Consider the following 17,681-nt stretch of genomic DNA (forward strand, 5'->3'; position numbering starts at 1 on the left):
GGAAACCAAAGGTAAAATTGCTAGTTAGTGGCAGAATTGGTATAGCATCGTTTTTTAAAAATATATTTTTATTGATTTCAGAGAGGAAGGGAGAGGGAGATAGAAATAGAAACATCAATGATGAGAGAGAACCATTGATTGCCTACTTTCCCCATGCCCCCTAGTGGGGACCAAGCTCACAACCCAGGCATGTGCCCTGACCAGGAATTGAACCACGACTTCCTGGTTCATAGGTGAATGCTCAACCACTGAGCCACCCACATGGGGCAGCATTGATTTTTTAACAAACAAAAAAAATAACTCAGAATTAAGCATGTTTTGCTTATTCATTTCAAACTTAAAAATTTGAAAAAAGCTTTACATTTTACAATGTTTTCTTCAATGTTTTGCTATTTGTAAGCAAAATGCAGTTGTGAATGTTAGAAACTGAGGGCTTCCAACATGCAACAGGGCAGCTGGTCCCAGCCTCCTTATGGGCATCACTGTCCTGCTTCTGTCACAGCCAGGCAGGTGGGCTGTTAGGGACCAAGAGCTCCTTAGGAGGTAAAATAAAGCTTCTTGTCTTAGTGACTTCCTAACTAGGACATATATTTTAAACACTTTCTCCAGAGCTGGATTTTTGCTGAAAATATGCACAGTGTAGCTTCCTAGGCTTAACCACACACACACACACACACACACACACACACACACACACACACACACACACACAGCCCTAAAGATTTTCAGCAACAGAACTCTGTGGAATGTTGCTATTTTTATCTCCCAAGATTAAAGCAGTCCTAAATAGTTTCCTAACACCACCATGGAGTGCCCTCCAGCAAGCATTTCCTACTTGCCAATCCAGCAAATAATCAAGTCCCAGGAAGTTTGTCAACCTTCCCACCACCTATCCTAGCTACCTTCTACTTTGATAAGGTGCAATCACACATAATCAGAAGGGGGAAGCTACTCTTTTCATTCGCCCTAGAGGGATTAGGGAGTGTCGCTCCTGTTATTTGGGAAGCTGAGGGCTTGCTCTTTGAGCTCAGTTTTTATCAGGAAAAAAATCTTGCAAGCTGGGTAAACTCAGGAGTTTTATTTGTATGAAACTCATTTGACAGGAGTTGGGACAACAAAGGTTCTGAGTGTGATGCCCTGTTACTCCAGGGACTTCTGCATAGCAGGGCCTTAGCCAGCATGGGCATTAAAGGGAGCCTCTATCTCCAACCTCATAGTGCAATTTTCCCTATTTCTTAATGGAGTAAGGGAGCCTTTGTGAGAATGAGACTGAGGCATGTGGCTTTTCAGAAGGTGAGCAGATCAAATTTTAAGGTTGATGTGCTTCTGGAAGTCAATGCTGGGGCATCTCGAAGGACAATTCTCCCATCTTGTGGCAATGAGAGGGCACAGCATTCCCCTGGTTCTTCCAAAGCTCAGAGCTGTGCCGCATGGAGAGCCATCACCCACTGGGAGGCAGTCCCTGTCACAAGGGACTGCAGATCGTTCACATGGTTTAACATCAGTTTATACCTGGATATCCTGGTAACTTTGACACCATCTGCACTTAAACTCCTCGGAGTATATACGTGTTCTTAAGCTGTCTACTGGAAGGGTAAGACTGGAATTTCCCTCTTTTCTGCTTCTTCTGTTTCTGTCACTGGACAGGGATTTGTGTGGCTTCTTGTGCTACCTCTACTGTTGATGCATTACAGAAAACTCCTGACAGATACAATGCTACAGGTGTAAGGTATTTACCTGGACGCAGAGCTTCTGGGATGGATTCAGTGACTTACTCAGATAAAGGCCCAGCCATTTTAGACCAATTTATGTTTACCAGATCTGGAAAAAAAAATTAGTGAGATTCACTAAATATGGTCAGATTTTATTTTTTAATTTACAGAGCAAGCATTAACACTACATTTTATGAGTGTTTTTGGAGGGAATGAAGTCATCTGGTCCCCACTGAGGACATCACCTTATACAGAATCAGGCTGAACTGAATGGCTACCCTGTCATGGGATCTCATCCTCTGCTTCTGCTCCACATCCTCCCCAGCTCTAGTAGACACACATTAGAGAATAAGAAGTAGAATATTTTCATGTAAAATATTGCAGTTTTATTCTAAGACATTTCTATAGACATAACTACTAACTATAAGAAATATACCACCAAATATAAATGTGGTTATCACTGGATGGTGGCACTTAAATTGGTTCAACGTTTTATACAAAGAATGCACATGCATTATTGAAATGTAAGAAAATAGATTTAAATAAAAATAAGAAATGAATGATCATAATTCCACAAAACAAATATAGCTATTTAAAAAATAAATATAATAGATTCGATTTTTACTTGTGAATCTAGTTAAACTTTGATAAATACTTATTTTTAATACAAAGCTTAAACAGTGTTATTGAACCATCATTTAAAAAATATTTTAAAAGATCTTTGTTTTTATAGTTCATAGAATATATGCATGTGAGATAAATGTCAAGTTACAGAGGAGTATACTATAAAAGTACATGTCTCCTAGCTCTCTCCAATTGTCTCTCTGGATCCACTTCCGAGAGATACTTCCTACTAATAGTTTCTTATGTATCCTTTTAGGACTTTTAGAAAATATATTTATATGCATATACATGTTTATATCCACATTTTTTTTAAATTTTACACATCCTATTAACATTTTACTATTCTACTCTTTGCTCTATTATTTTTAACTTAATAATATGGCTAGCAGAACTTTCAACATCAGTGTATATAAATCTGCCTCATTCGTGTGTTTTTTAAATTTTTATTCCTCACCTGAGGATTTTTTTTCCCCATTGATCTTTAGAGAGAGAGTGGAAGTGAGGGAAAAGGGGTGGGAGAGAGCGAGAGACACATTGATGAGAGAAAGATACATTGAATGGTTGCCTCCCAAACTCACCCTGAACGGGGACAGGGATCAAACCTGAAACTGAGGTACATGCACTCAACAGGGAATCAAACCTGTGACCTTTCAGTCCTTAAACTGATGCTCTAACCACTAAGCAAACAGCCAGGGCTGCCTCCTTCATTGTGAGTACTGTGCTATATTATATTCATTGCACTGATACGTAATAACTTATTTAACCAGTCCACTATTAATGGACTTAAGGTTTGTTTGATTTTTTTCTTTTCAGTTTCCCTTTTTGGCTGCTTAAAAAAATGCCTCAATAATGATATTTATACATATGCATTTTTATATTTATTTGAATATATCAGTAAAATAAGTTTCAAACATAATTATTGAAGCAAATTGTTTGTATACTCTAAGTTTTACAAAGATATTTACAAAATGTCTTCTACAAAAATTATACTAATTTATGAAACCAAAAATCTGTCTTTTATCAAATCTTAAATTTTTTTCTCTGTTGGATAAGTAAAAAGTATGTATTTTCTTTGATTTGCATTTCTTTAGTTACAAAAGAGGCTGCGATTCTTTTTGCTTTCTTGGTTTACATAGTTATTCTTTTACAAGTTTGCCAGTCATGGCTTTTGCTCATTTTTCAAGTTGGTTGTTCATTGTTTTTTATTTTAAAGAGCTCATTTTATATTAAGAAAACTGGCATTTTACATGCAGTGTGTGGCAAATTGCTTTCCCAAGTTCCTGTTTATCTTTTTATTTTGTTTATGGTATTTTTTACTACATAGCCATTAAAATATTTTTTATTGTAGCCAAAAAAACATTTATCAGTGCTTTTCATTATGGATTTTGATTTTTTTATGTAAGAATTTTTTTAAGCTGAAGAGTTAATAAGAAAGATTATTATTGGGTTACTTTTTTAAAACAACACACATCAACGTTACTGAAGCGTTGTACAGAAGAATTTTGGCATTAAAAGGATCAATTTTTATCCCTATTTCTTTGTGGGTTTTTTTGATAGCAAAAGAAATTTCCCATAAGATAACTTCTCTTATAAAATATCACTCTGGTGTGAATTCTGTGGAATCTTGTGAAGTTCTAGTGTACTGTAGGGGGAAAAATTAGAGATGGGTCAGATTTGTCAGTGTTATTCTTCAGAGAATTCGTAGTGGTTGTCTAAGATCTAAAATCTAGAGAGGGTTAGAAGGAAAGTAACAGAAATTCTAAGACAAACAGAAAGTAAGAAGTATAAAAGTAATAGAGGTTCATTATTGGAAATTTTGAAAGCACATGAAAAAAAAAAAGGAAAGAAAAAAGTCACCTTTGATCTTAGTAGCCTTGATCTTAATAACCTTCAAGAGCTTTTAAGATTTGTTATATGTATTTCCTAGTCTTTGTTTTCTGTTCTACAAATACATAGTCATTTAAAAAACATATAGGCGATCTTACTCACAAATCAGTGCCAATATACCTAATTTTTTTTTTATTAGAACACCAAAGACCTAAGTAAGACCTTAATAGAACCTTGACTAGAATCTACCAAATACATATGCACACTGGATCACATTCAGGATTTATGTTTTATAGACTGCTTTATCCACTTATGATTACCTTTCTTTGCTATTAAATATTTTAAAATATGTTATATATTAAATATATATTTATATAAATACATTATGGCTATACAGTATAATGTTCCATCATACGGCTTAACCTAATGGGAATTTTAAAAAATATAAATAGATTTGTGTTTCTATCAGAAATATCTTCTGTTAACTTAGTACAGTGGTCGGCAAACTCATTAGTCAACAGAGCCAAATATCAACAGTACAACGATTGAAATTTCTTTTGAGAGCTAAATTTTTTAAACTTAGGTACATGCACTCAACTTAAACTATATAGGTAGGTACATTGTTATTAACTTAATTAGGGTACTCCTAAACTGGCCTTTGCTAAAAACTCAAGGGGCCAAAAGCCGCATGTGGCTCGAGAGCCGCAGTTTGCCGACCACTGACTTAGTAGATCAGAGGCTAGGACACATTCAGGAAATCATTACATAGCAATCATATCAGGTTCTTTTTCATTCCTGATAAGGTGGCAGCAATTAATTGTGTGATGGTTAAGGGCTGAGAGACATCATAGTATAACATCTTTTATGTGAAGTGACATCATTTGATTGGAAAGAATTAGATTATTAAAGCTGGGGTGAGGGCATATTCTTGTTCTAGGGGAAACCCACATAGATTTAGAAGTTGGTACAATGCAATTGAACTGGATAACAAGAATAATTTGGGTCAAAATGTGAAGGAAGTATATGTAATGATAAACTTGTAAATGTATGAAGTTTACTGGAAAAAATGATACTTTTTCCATTTATTTATTAAAAAAATACTGGTGTATATTATATTCAGCCACAGTCACAAATATTTGGGCTTAGTGAGATGAGCAGGACTCAAAAGGGTCATAAGAGGATCACTGCACTGTGTAATTTGTCAGCACTAAGAAAAACTGCCTGCTATGTGCAGGCTGTCCCCTGGACACTACTTCCCCTGGATTTTGACTTAACCAGTAACTTACAAGTTAGATGATTTACAATTAGTGCTGCCTGTGCATCTAAAGTTCCAGATCCAAGCAGCTAGTGAAATTCTGTCTCCTGAGAATATGTCCCTTCATGACTGAGAAAATTGTGTCTTCTCAGTCCTGATGACATATCCCTCCTCTCAACTATGATCACAAGGAACCCAGACTCACCTCAGTCTTTTGAGCAACATCAGTGATCCCCTGTCAAAACAACAGACATCGGCCGGATCCACTGACAGCTGTCAGAGAATTGACATGCCTGGGAGGAAGCGTTCAGAGGCGGAAGCATTTGTGGAGTCACTGGCTTAAATAAGTTAGCACTAGCTTGCAGACTGACTGGTTAGTAACTATATTCAACTAGAGTTTTGTAAACAGTTGCTTGTATATCAGTGTTTATATTAAAAGTTGAAAGAATGATATATAATTTGAATTGGAATGAACAGTTTATGTATATAAGGAATAACATGTTCAAATCAAGAGAGAACTTTTTTTTCATATCATCAAAACACCAAAAGGTAAAAACGGTAAACTTAAGTTATGAGAAAAAATAGAGATATCAAACATTAAGTTTTAAAATGGGCTGCCATAGTTTTAGTATTTATTTCCCAACTAAAGAAGAAATTTGTAGACTTCATTATTGTTCTTAAATGTAAGATGACAGGCAAATGTTACAACTAAAATGAAATAGATTCTCTTTTTCCCCACGATGGAAACAGAACCTGAATTCACATCATAAGTTAAAATAAATTCTCAAATAATTAGTTGGCTTTAAAAGCAGGCAGCTGAGTGTAGAATATACAGTGGGGGGGGGGGGCACCTAAGAGCATAGCAATCAGAATCCCTGTGTTTAAATATTGAATCTCCCAGTTACTGCATTTGGGTGAGCTCCTTATCTTCTTATTACTCAGAATGCTAATGTACAAAGTGAGGATAAAGCAGTGGATATTTCATAGAGATGTTGTGAAGATTAAATAAAAAATGTTTAAAGGCTGAACACTATATTTAGCACATTATACATGCTAATGGCTTTCTTTAAAATGTTTATTTAAAAAAAACAAAACAAGAAAATAACCTCTAGTTGAACAAGTCATAGGTTGTTGTTGTGCTTCTCTAACTTTAATGGGCATTTGAATTACTTGGGGATCTTGTTAAAAATGTATATTTTTATTCAATGAGTCCAGGTGGGGTCTGAGATTCTGTATCTTTAACAAGCCCCTAGATGATATCCATGATGCTGGTCTGTGGACCTTGACACCTGAGGTAACTGCGGATGGTTGCTCTCTAAACTGTGATACAGTGGTTCTCAAAGAGAAAGAGGGGCGAGTGGCAGAAAGGAACGTGCAGACAACATGTATTCAAGTTAAAACGCTCCCGAAGTGATTGTAATATACTTGCTTTACTTGTTCCCTAACACCTTTAGAACCATGTCAATGTTTTATTCTTCATTTCTCTTTTTCTTATTCTTTCCTCTACTTGCTCCTTGCCATTATAGCTTCAGACTAAAAAATGGAATTAATACTTGATTCCCCAATTAGTAAGACTACATCATCAATTTTAAGTCATTGTATTATAGCAGGATAATGTACTTAAATTAGATTACAAAAATGGTTTCTACCATTTCTCTTCTAAAATACAGGGATCTAAAAAAGTATTTAACATTTTCCGTAGCTTTAGCAGAAAATAAAGAATCAACAAAGAGTAAGCAAGTAATTGTGGAGCACTTAGTAATAGAATACAAAGATATTTGGCCCACGTATGACATGTGGTCCATACTGTCAAAGGAGTCATAATCCCATGGGGAGGGGAAGGCTGTTATGGTTATCTTGGAAGTGACGGAACCAAGCAATGTGACCACATGAAGCATTCCACCTGGTCTGATAGGTGGACAGGAGGAGAGTTGTTTTTAAATGGCTTCCTGCCCCAGCGGTACTGAGATGATTAAAGAAACCCATATCTAAATATGTACTTAGCTTGAACAACATTTTTCTAGGACAAAGATAATTTTTCTACTTTGATGTGTCTTTGGGGGCTTAATATCACTAGATTCACAGTATTCCCTCTGTAAGTATCTTCTATTGTTGATACTATAGCTTATGTATTTCATAGGTGAAATTCTTCATTTTCCAAGGTAGATAAGAGGACTTTGATTAATATAACATGGGAAATATCTAAAGAAAGCTTAAAGAGCAAATTAGCAATCATAAACTACCTTTAAGAGTGTATACCATATATGTAATTATCTAATACTCTTACTCTGAAGTTAACCATTCAAAGTACTAAATTACTCTGATCTAAATAAGATTTTCATATCATCTGGTAAAGGAACAAAGCAACATTTATATGTATAATATGAATGAGAAATCACATGAGAATTGACACAAACTAAAGGATTATTAATTCTGTGATTTAAAATTTTTAAGACATCTAGAATTGGGACCTGAAATATGAAGAACAAAGCATATGCATTTCTTACCCATTTTCCAAACTTGTAAATGTTAGAAAATTAAACATGAGACTAGCAATACAATTTAAAGTATTCTTGGGTACAGGAAGGAACTTCTAACAAGAACTGGCTGATTCTAGACATTTATTTATGCCTAAGACATTTAGATGATGCACCTATTTTAGAAACCAAACAGACAAAAGAAAAAAAAAAGCTTCTAAATTGAGCTATAAGAATAATGTAAAATAAACAGTCCTACAGTATTTGTAGTATATACTGAATTCTGTTAGTGAAATATTTTGAAAGACAATTTGGTTTTCATACACAAGGGAATTTTTCCCCTATGGACATCTACTACGAAGAGAATAAAAATCAAATAGCAAAACTTTAATGTGAATACAAACAGAGCTAAGACCAAGATTCACTTGTCATTTCCATGACTATTCTAAATATATACTGTTTTCTATTTCCAATTGTCAACCTTGCCATTAAAGTAATCACTAACTAATGACACATCTGGCAAATTTATAGCTCTTTAGATTTTTTTTTTTGGTGTGATTGAAACATATTTTAGACCTTTGGTAGGATGATGGCACTCACTTGCCACATTAGTTCAATATTACCTTAAGTCCTTTTAGATACTACTTGATTTAAGTTGGCTTTATAGATTAAGCTACTGAAGAGTTGATTTTTGGTAGGATAAATTCATATCATGAATAAAATAGAAAATATAAAGTAATAACTAAATTTAGAGTGAAAATGAAATAAAATTTACTTTTGCTTATGGAAGTGTTATTAGACTTTGAATAAGCACCTAGTGAGAAGAAACACGAATCACGTAATTTGATAACTTTAGGCAATTTGAAAGAGAAGCCTATTCTGAAGAAGAAGAATGAGCACTTTTCAATGGCGATGGGTTTAAAAGTTGATTTGTAGAGTGAACAGAGGAGAAACCATTCTTAACCTGGCCTTTCTCCTCAACATTTGTCTAATGTTGTTACTCTGGCTCTGATTTGTTTATTGCCACAGTGTGTCTTCAAGGCAGCTTTTTAATCCTCTCAACTCTTGGATTTACTTCAAACTTCTGAATAAAATTCTTAATTTGCTAACCTACATGGGAGACTCTGGCATTCGAAGTCATGAGGAAAAGGAAAAGGACTAGGTACACAAATGAGCATGGGAAGAAAGGCCGGGAGCCTGCACTGGGCAGCCCAGACACGCCAGTGTGATGGGATTCGATCTTGTAGCAAATTTGAAAGCAAAATACAGCAACTCTCAGGCAGCCACTTGAAAAGAACACTGTGACAACAGACAAAACTGTAGGAGACATGCATCATGCATTTAAACTATGAGTTTCAAATGGTATTTTACCTGGCCTTTTGGTAAGCAGCAGATTAAATTTTCTTTAATTAATTTCCCATGAGCATAGGGCAAATAATTAGCCCTAGTAATAATAACAGTATATGCAGGAGCAAAACACCCAAATCATGTGCACTCATACAATTCTTACCTCAAACTAGAAAAACAGCCACAATAAGAAAACTGAGCAAGCCACAGTTCTGTCGTTTTTTGAACACTGAACCAGGCTCAAAAGTGACAGAAAATATTTAAACTCAGAGCTCTCAGGATTGGGAGCATGGCCAAAGCAACAATGGCTGAAAGACACTTTCTAACTCATAAAGAAGTTGAATCTTATTTGGCACCAGTGGAATCAATGGAAGAAAACCAGTTTTCATCTGTGTTGGATGATGGAGCCGCTGATTCGTTTCAAGGACAAAGAAGAGTTGAGCCAGAAATCAAGGCCTCATGATGGGCACAAAGACCAGTGATGTCAGACAAGAAGGGAGAGACAGAATAGACAAAAACTTAACTCTAGTAATCACTTGCCTTTAGCAAATGTTGAGACCTAGTGACTTGGGGCCACTCTAGGGTCTCAGGTCAGGTCATAGGAACTGCCAGTCATAGTTGTGGGACGGACACAGAGCCAGCAAAGAAAGACCTACTGATTTTCCAGAGCAGGTCATTTATCAGGGGAGTCACTTTGACAGTTTTTAAAATGCCAAACATGGGCTAAAAGGGTAATTATTTTAGACTTATTTTCAAACAATAAATAAGAAACAAAAGGAATCAAAGGCTTTTATTAGTGGAGGGAAACTTATGTGCAGAGACTTGAGGTTCAGAGCTGTGAAGTAGCACCCAGCTAGCTAAGTGGGAGTCTCTTCCCTGCTCCCGGGCTCCCCTGCCCTGAGGAGGGATTACCCATGGGGCCTTTAGAGCTAGGGAAACACTACGGAGACCAGAGAAACAGGCCATTTCTTTTTTAGGGAAGATTACAAGGGGTTGCAGCTTACGCTAAGGGGAGCAAATGCCTTGGGCCCAGATCCCTCAGGTAATAACCACCAAGAGAGACATGTTGGGGATGAGGCACCTTCAGGAGGAGGTGCAAGTTGTTCTGCAAAGTTATAAACATGGAACAGCAAGGTGCCAGGTTTCTTGCCTCCCTCACCGTTCCTTTCTCCTTCTGGAATGACACTGGAAATAAAGGCAGCTAAGTCCTGAAAGTGATCCCAGACTTTCACCAAGAGGGAGTGCTTCTGAGTGTGGTAGTGGGTTTTGATATTTATGGAGCCATCAGCAAACCGAGATTTGGTAAAGACGGCCCAGATGGATTCAATAGCCAGGTCTCTAAAGCTGTCCAAAGACAAAGGGGCAGCAGGAGACAGTCTGGGAAAGACTTGCCGAGGTCTTCTGGACACCTCAGCAGCCTGGCCCTGTGGAGAGATCGGGCTGGGCGGTCAAGATCATTGGAGAGTGGGGCACTAAACGGGCAGGTGGAGTGGAGGAGGGGAGCCAGCTTCGAAAAGCCCCACTCAGGAATGTGCCCTGGCCTAGGCCACGGGGATTAAGGTGTGGAGACACGTGGGCTTCTTCCTTCCCCAGTTTGATGAATCAAAGGACACCTTAGGAAACCTGAAGGTGGGAGAGTTTACCCCAGGGTGGGCGGCGTCCTGTGCCAAGGACCCGTCGGTAGGGTTTGCAGGGAGGCGGAAGGTAGATGAGCAGCGCAAGGGCATCTCCTGGGAAGCAGAGGGGAGTGTGGAGATCTTTGCAATTTCGCCCTAGAAGTAGCAGCACAGCTTTAAAATAAATGGACGCCCGGGGAGTCAGACCGCTTCCCTTCAGGTCAGGGTTAAGAGACAGGAGTTAGCTAAAGCCTCCGGAAGAGAGTTTTCTTGGTTTCATCCCATTTTTGCAGATTTCTCCCTTGTCCTCGAAAGAGTTGGGTCAAATCGGAATGACATTTGGGGGGTACGCAGCAAACAGGCTCAAACTGTACCCTCCCCACCCAGACGCGCCCCTCACCTGATCTGGGGAAGGGCGGCCGGCTCCGGGCGGGCGCGGACCCGAGCTGCACTCGCTCTGCGTGGTCCTCAGGAGCCCCCCAGGCCGGCCCTTCGTTAGGACGCCTGGCAAGAAGCTCACCACCTCCGCCCCAGCGCCCCCAGCGCCCCCAAGCCCGGCCGCAGCCCGCACCCACTCACCGGCGCCCGGGCCGCTGCGCGCACGTCGGGTCGCGAGCTGGGCGCGCCGCTGCGGTTCTTCGCGCGCCTCCCCGGCGTCCGGGCTGCGGGCCCCGCTCCCGGGCCGTCGGGCTGCTCCCACCGAGAGCCCTGCGGGGACCGCTCGCCGAGCGCCCGCTCACGCACCCCGTCGCCGAGGCTGGGGCCCTGGCTGACGGGAGCTGGGTCGTCAGCGCAGAGGCAGCTCGGAATTTATGGGGTGGGGCGTCGCCGTGGCTTGGGCTCCCGGGGCGAGGCTGTTTTGCATTCCCTCCTCCCCCGCCCCGCCCCGGGAGACCCTCGGCCAACCCTTTCCCTCTCCAGCTGCGGACGGAGCGGAGCGGGGTGATGCCGCAGCCGTTCCCAGTCACCTTCTATTTAGCTCTGTGCCACCTGTCCTGGAACCCGTTTGGGGGGAGACTGAGAAATGGAGGAGAGCTGGGGTCCAGCAGCAGCCGTTCACGCCGAGAGTAATGCTCTTCTACTTTTCTTTTTTTTTTTTTAAACTTGGAAAACTTTTAAGGCTAAAGTGGGGAACTCCTCTTTCCTGTAACTCAAACTTGGGCTTTACTGTTGTGGATCCCAGATCATCTCATAGATAAATTTCAGCTAAAGGGTGAATTTTTTTTTCTCCTATTGGACATGCTATCAGAATTTCATTTTTTTTTAAATATAAAAGAAGTTATACTTTTTATAACAAAATATAACTAGATATTTATGGAAGAATTAATATAAATTCTTTGTAAACTCTTTACAAGAACAAAAGAGGAAGTATCATTTCCAACTCATGCTATCAGTCCAGTGTTACCCTGATACCCAAACCAGATATCAGGAAAAAAAAACTTACAGGTAAATATTTCTTATGAATATAGATAAAATGACAGCAAATCAATCCAGTAACATAAAAAGGATTATATACCGTGACCAAGTGAGATTTATCATAGGAATGCAAAATTATTTTACAAAAAATCAATTGATATAATACACCGTTTCAATAGAACCAAGAAAAACAACAACACTACAGTATCTTCTTAATAAATAAGAACAAATATTTGATGAAATCCAACACCCTGTCATGATAAAAACACTCAACAAACTAGGTATAGAAAGGAACTCCCTCAGACTGTGAAGTCTATCTATGAAAAACTTACTAACATCACCATGGTGAAAGACAAAGTTTCTGCATCTAAGATCAACAAGGCAACCATGTCAGCCCTGCACACCTCTACTCAACATTGTACTAGAGGTTCCAGTCAGGGCAATTGGGCAAGAAAAAAAAGAATGAAAGAAATAAAAGGCATCCAGATTAGAGAGGAAGTACAAGTATTTGCAAATGACATGATACTGTTTTTAGAAAATCCTAAGGAATCAATTTAAAAGTTATTATAACTAATGAACAAGTTCAGCAATGCTTTAAGATATAAGATCAATATACAAAATCAGTTCTATCTCTGTACACCAGCAATGAACAATCCAAAAATGAGGTGAAGAAAAACTTACATATACCATAGGTCAAAAGAATAAAATACTTAGCAATACATTTAACAAAAAGTGTGTGATTCTTATATTCTAAAAACCAGAAAACATTGTTGAAAGATATTAAATTAGACCTAAATGAATGGAATGATAGTCTATGTTCATGGATTGGAAGATAATATTATTAAAATAGTAATAATCTACAAATGATGTATAGATTAAACACAATTCTTATCATAATCCCCATCAAGAAGTTTTTGAAGAAATTAACAAGGTAATTCTAAAATTCATATGGAAGTGCAAAGATCTCTGAATATCAAAAACAATCCTGGAAAAGAAGAACAAAATAAGAGAACTCACAATTCCTGATTTCAAAATTTACTCCAAAGCTATAATAACCAAGACAGTGTGTTACTGGCTTAAAGATAGATAAATAGATCAGCAGAATAGAATTAAGTCCAGAAATTAAACCAGCACCTTATGGTCAATTGATTTTTGATAAGTGAACCAAGACAATTCAATGGGAATGAATAGTCTTTTCAGCAAATAATATTGGACTGGATAGTCACATGCAAAAAAATGAAGGTAGGCCTCTTACAATACCATAAACAAAAATGAACTAAAAATGGCTCATAGATATTTTCTCCTTAAAAAAGGGATCGTAGAACTAAATGTAATAAGTAAAATTATAAAATAATAGAAAACATGGGAGTGAATCTTCGTAACCCTGGGTTATGCAAGGAAAATTGGTAAATTGGACTCATCAATATTAAAAACTTCTGTGCTTCAAAGGTCAACATTAACAAAGTTGAAAGGCAACCCACAGAATTAAAGAACATATTTTCAAATCACATATTTGATAAGGACTTGTATCCAGAACATATAAAGAAGTTGGCCAAAGAAGATGGCCAAAATGGCCAATAAACACATGAAAAATGTACACCATCATTAGTAATCAGGGAAATTAAAATCAAAACCGTAACAAGATATCACCTCATGCCTACTAGGAGAGCTATAACAAAATCAGATAATAGAAATATTGGCAAGGATGTGGAGAAACTGGGGCCCTCTGACATTTTTGGTAGAAATGTGAGTGGCACAGCCACTTTGTAAAAGGTTAAGTATAGAGTTACCATATGATAACTTACATTTTTTTAATTTTCACAAAATTAAAAATACCAACTTTCGTACAATGTAATCAGCTATGTAGTAAGCACGGGTTTCTGCAGGAGGACTTAGTGGGGATGTGTGGAGAAGCGTGGGACCTGGTTGGAATGTCTGTAAGGAGGATTCTCTGAAAGGTCAGGGGCCTCTGAGGGGACCTTGCCAAAGGCAGCAGCCCCTGCCTTGACTTTTCCAAGTCTGATCCCCGGGGTGTTTTGCTGGAATCTCTATGTTTGGTCTTTTAGACCCGACCTTGTAGAAGCATGTGCTTTCTCAAGGATACTTACCCTGCTGATTGTATCTAGAGGTTAATTTGAGTTCAAGCTGCTGTTACAATAAAAGCCTAAGGAAGCAGGCAATTGGGGTTGTTTTGGTGCCTCCTACCAAGCAGCCCCTTAGCCTCTCTTTCACAAAAACGTGTGTCAGAGTAATCCATTCTTATCTGTCGCTCAGGGTCTGCTGATCAGTCCTGGAAGGGATGCAAGGCTGAGGAAGACATGGAGCCCTGCACATCCTAACCCAGCAGGGAGACAGCATCTTCCCTCCCTGCCTGATTGTGCCTCTAGGGTAGGGCCCTGCCTGAGTTCACTATAAGCACAGGGTGCCTGGCACACAGTAAGAATTCCCACTAATGCAAGAAGATGTAAGACTGACTTTGAGCCCATTTGAACAATATATCTTAGCAGAAATGTTGAGATGGGTATTGAAAGATAGGATGTTAGAACTGGGAACCAAGGGAACAGCATGTATAAAAGTATTTTGGCAAAACATTATTATTTGTGTGGGAAAGAGGAATGCTGGAACTTTGTAGAGCATATGAATAATAATAATATAGCTATAATTTATTGGATACTTATTGTACATCAGATACCCATTAAATTCTTTATCTCTATTAACCTAATTAATCATCACAGAAAGCCCATATATAAATAGGTACATTATTAAACCCATTTGCAGATGAGAAGCCTGAGGTATAGAAGTTAAACAAGTTCTTCAAGGTTACATGATTTGTAAGAGACAGAGCCAAGATTCCAGTTTCTCTGGCATAAGAGCTTAGCATTCACAATGCTAAGAGAGAAGAATGGTAGAAGGAACTATAAAGATGAGGCTAGCATGAATGTGGAGTTCAGAAATTAGTAGAGGAGCTTGAGTTGAATTAAGCAGTTGAGGAATGACTGAGTCTTTTGAGGAGGAGCATGATGTGTAGGGTGGATCAGAGTATAACAATGCGAGAAGCAAAGATAACAGTGGTCCAGACTAGAAGAAACAAGGACCTGCTCTATGTAAGGACTAGAAACAATGTCAAGACAGAATAGAGAGGACTTACAGAAATAAGGGTATGTGTGTGAGTGCGTGTGTTTGTGTTTGTGTGTGTGTGTGTGTGTGTGTGTGTGTGTGTGTGTGTGTGTGTGGTGGGGGGAGGGGTGTATTGAGCTGGCTATGAGAGGCAGCTGATCAGGTTTATTTATTTAAGGACTTTGCACAGATGTCCCACTAGCAATAATAATTGGGAGAGATGGCCTTTGAAGAAAAGTCAAAAGTGGATGACAACCAAATTCCAGGATCTGGGTGAAATTAGAAAATGCTCCTTTGAATATTGTTGAAGATTCAGGAGAACCTTATATTTTTAAATCTATTTAAGTGCTATAAATAATTAATCATAGTCATGCCTGTAATTAATTCCAACTTAGTTTTTTAAATGATCTTAATTTTGAGGACTGGAAGTTTCTTAGAGAATCAGCTATTTTGGGTGAAACCTTTCGAAAGGGCGGGGTTTGCTTCCAGGGATATTATGTCATCAGAAACAAGCAGATGAGAAGAAAAAGTTTCCAAAAAATTAATGGCATCATTATTATTGTGAAGAGTGATGGTGTAGCTTAAACACTTAACACTTAAGGTGAAGCCCAGCTTTGCTGCTCTTTCTTCACCCCCCTGCACATATACAAGTTTCCTCCTCTGTTACAGATGTTTTCATATATGAGATAATAATGTGCCCTAAACTTTTGTCAGGGTTAAGGGAAAGAGTCTATATAAAAGCTTCTAATGCTATGCCTGGCACATAGTAGGTACTTTAATAAATGGCAGTAATTTTTACTGAGAAGCAGGCAGTTTTGCATGCTGATCAGGGATGTATTAGTAGTTTTTTGATGCTTTAAAAAAGAGATAAACTCATTGACATCATTTTGATTATTTAATTTGTTCCTACTATTTAAAATTTGAAATTTTGATGTAAATGAAGTCTTGTTTCTCTCTTTCCTCTCTGTATGTGTCATATAAGGCAGGATCGGAGGTAACTGTCACCGTGAAGTTGGAAGGGTAGTGGGCATTGCAATGCTAGATGAGGAAGTTAAACAACTTTTCCAACTTGGAAAAGGGTAGTGGGCATTGCAATGTTAGATGAGTGAAAGCAGTGGTACCTCACTTCTGTGGTGGCTCAGGCTCAGCTTGTGCCAGATTCCAGACCACCTATGAAAGATCCAGCTCTGAATATTAGACTGGAGTAAAAATCAACAGGGCATGCAAAAGAAGTGCAATGCCTACTATATGTTTACCCGTCTCAGTAATAACAATGCAACTTAAAACAAGAAGCTGCAGTTTTTCACTGATAAGATTATCAAAGATTAAAGACAAAAGATAATAACACCAGAATTCAGTTTTTGGATGGATGTAGGAAAGCCAGTATTCTCATAAGTAAAAATCAAATGATACTGTAGGGTTGTTGCATATGCTCATCAACCAGGAATTTATTTTAAATAATAATCATGAATATATGCAAAGATTTATATATAAGAATATTATACATAATATCACATCATTGGAAAAACCTTAGTGTTCTTCAACAGCAACAACAACAGTAATAATACATCTAGAATAGGACTTATCCATTGAGAATACTGTAGAAGGATATTTAATTGGATAATGATCATGATATGTAAATTAGCAAAAATCAGCATATGAAACTGTGTATACTGTTATTCAAAATATCTAGCCTTGGCTGGTGTGGCTCAGTTGGTTGTTATCTTCAGTGCACTGAAGGGTTGCCAGTTTGATCCCTGATGGGGGGCATGTGGGAGGCAGCAATTGATGTTTCCCTCTCACATCAATGTTTTTCTCTTTCTCCCTCTTCCTTCTTCTCTCTCTAAAAATCACTTGAAAAATCTTAAAAAATATATATCCAGAACATAGACACAAATATATACATGCATATGCAGAAAAAATTGGATGTATATTCACTAAAATGCATACAATGGTTATTTCTAAATGTAATAATTATGGGTATTTTTAAATTATGTTTTCTTTTTATGCTTGTCTATGTTATCAAAATTTTATATAACAATTACATCACTATAAAAATGAGCAGAATGTATAAGAAGTCAGGAAACTTAACATAGGAACTGTTTGGAGAGCAAGGCTATCGGGGCACCTTTTGTGGACAGTTTTTGCTGACACTGAACTTGAAGGCCCAGTGACTTCTGCCCTGTGAGTATGCCTATGCTTGTACTGTTTTTAAAAATAAAATGTAACATGATTTTATGGGAGGAGATGTTAAGTTGGAGGTCACAGACCTGGAGTCTATTTTCCATTC

At 38.0% G+C, this 17,681-nt stretch overlaps 1 protein-coding gene across 2 annotated transcripts in view; it reads right to left on the reverse strand.

Annotated features, from left to right (window-relative positions):
* AGTR1 (angiotensin II receptor type 1) overlaps window positions 1–11,759 on the reverse strand; it is a 51,560-nt gene extending 39,801 nt beyond the window's left edge. The window contains exons 1-2 of one of the 2 annotated variants that reach the window (XM_079764194.1): window positions 11,438–11,758; window positions 1,738–1,821 (exon numbers count right to left, since the gene is read on the reverse strand). The gene's annotated coding sequence lies outside the window, so the exon portion shown is untranslated. Of the gene's footprint in view, window positions 1–1,737; window positions 1,822–11,437 lie in introns of both variants that reach the window. The other variant, XM_079764195.1, reaches the window with a different exon arrangement.
* Between the last annotated feature and the right edge of the window lie 5,922 nt (window positions 11,760–17,681).

Source organism: Cnephaeus nilssonii, assembly GCF_951640355.1.
Source record: "Cnephaeus nilssonii genome assembly, chromosome: 3".
Classification (NCBI taxonomy): Eukaryota; Metazoa; Chordata; class Mammalia; order Chiroptera; family Vespertilionidae; genus Cnephaeus; species Cnephaeus nilssonii.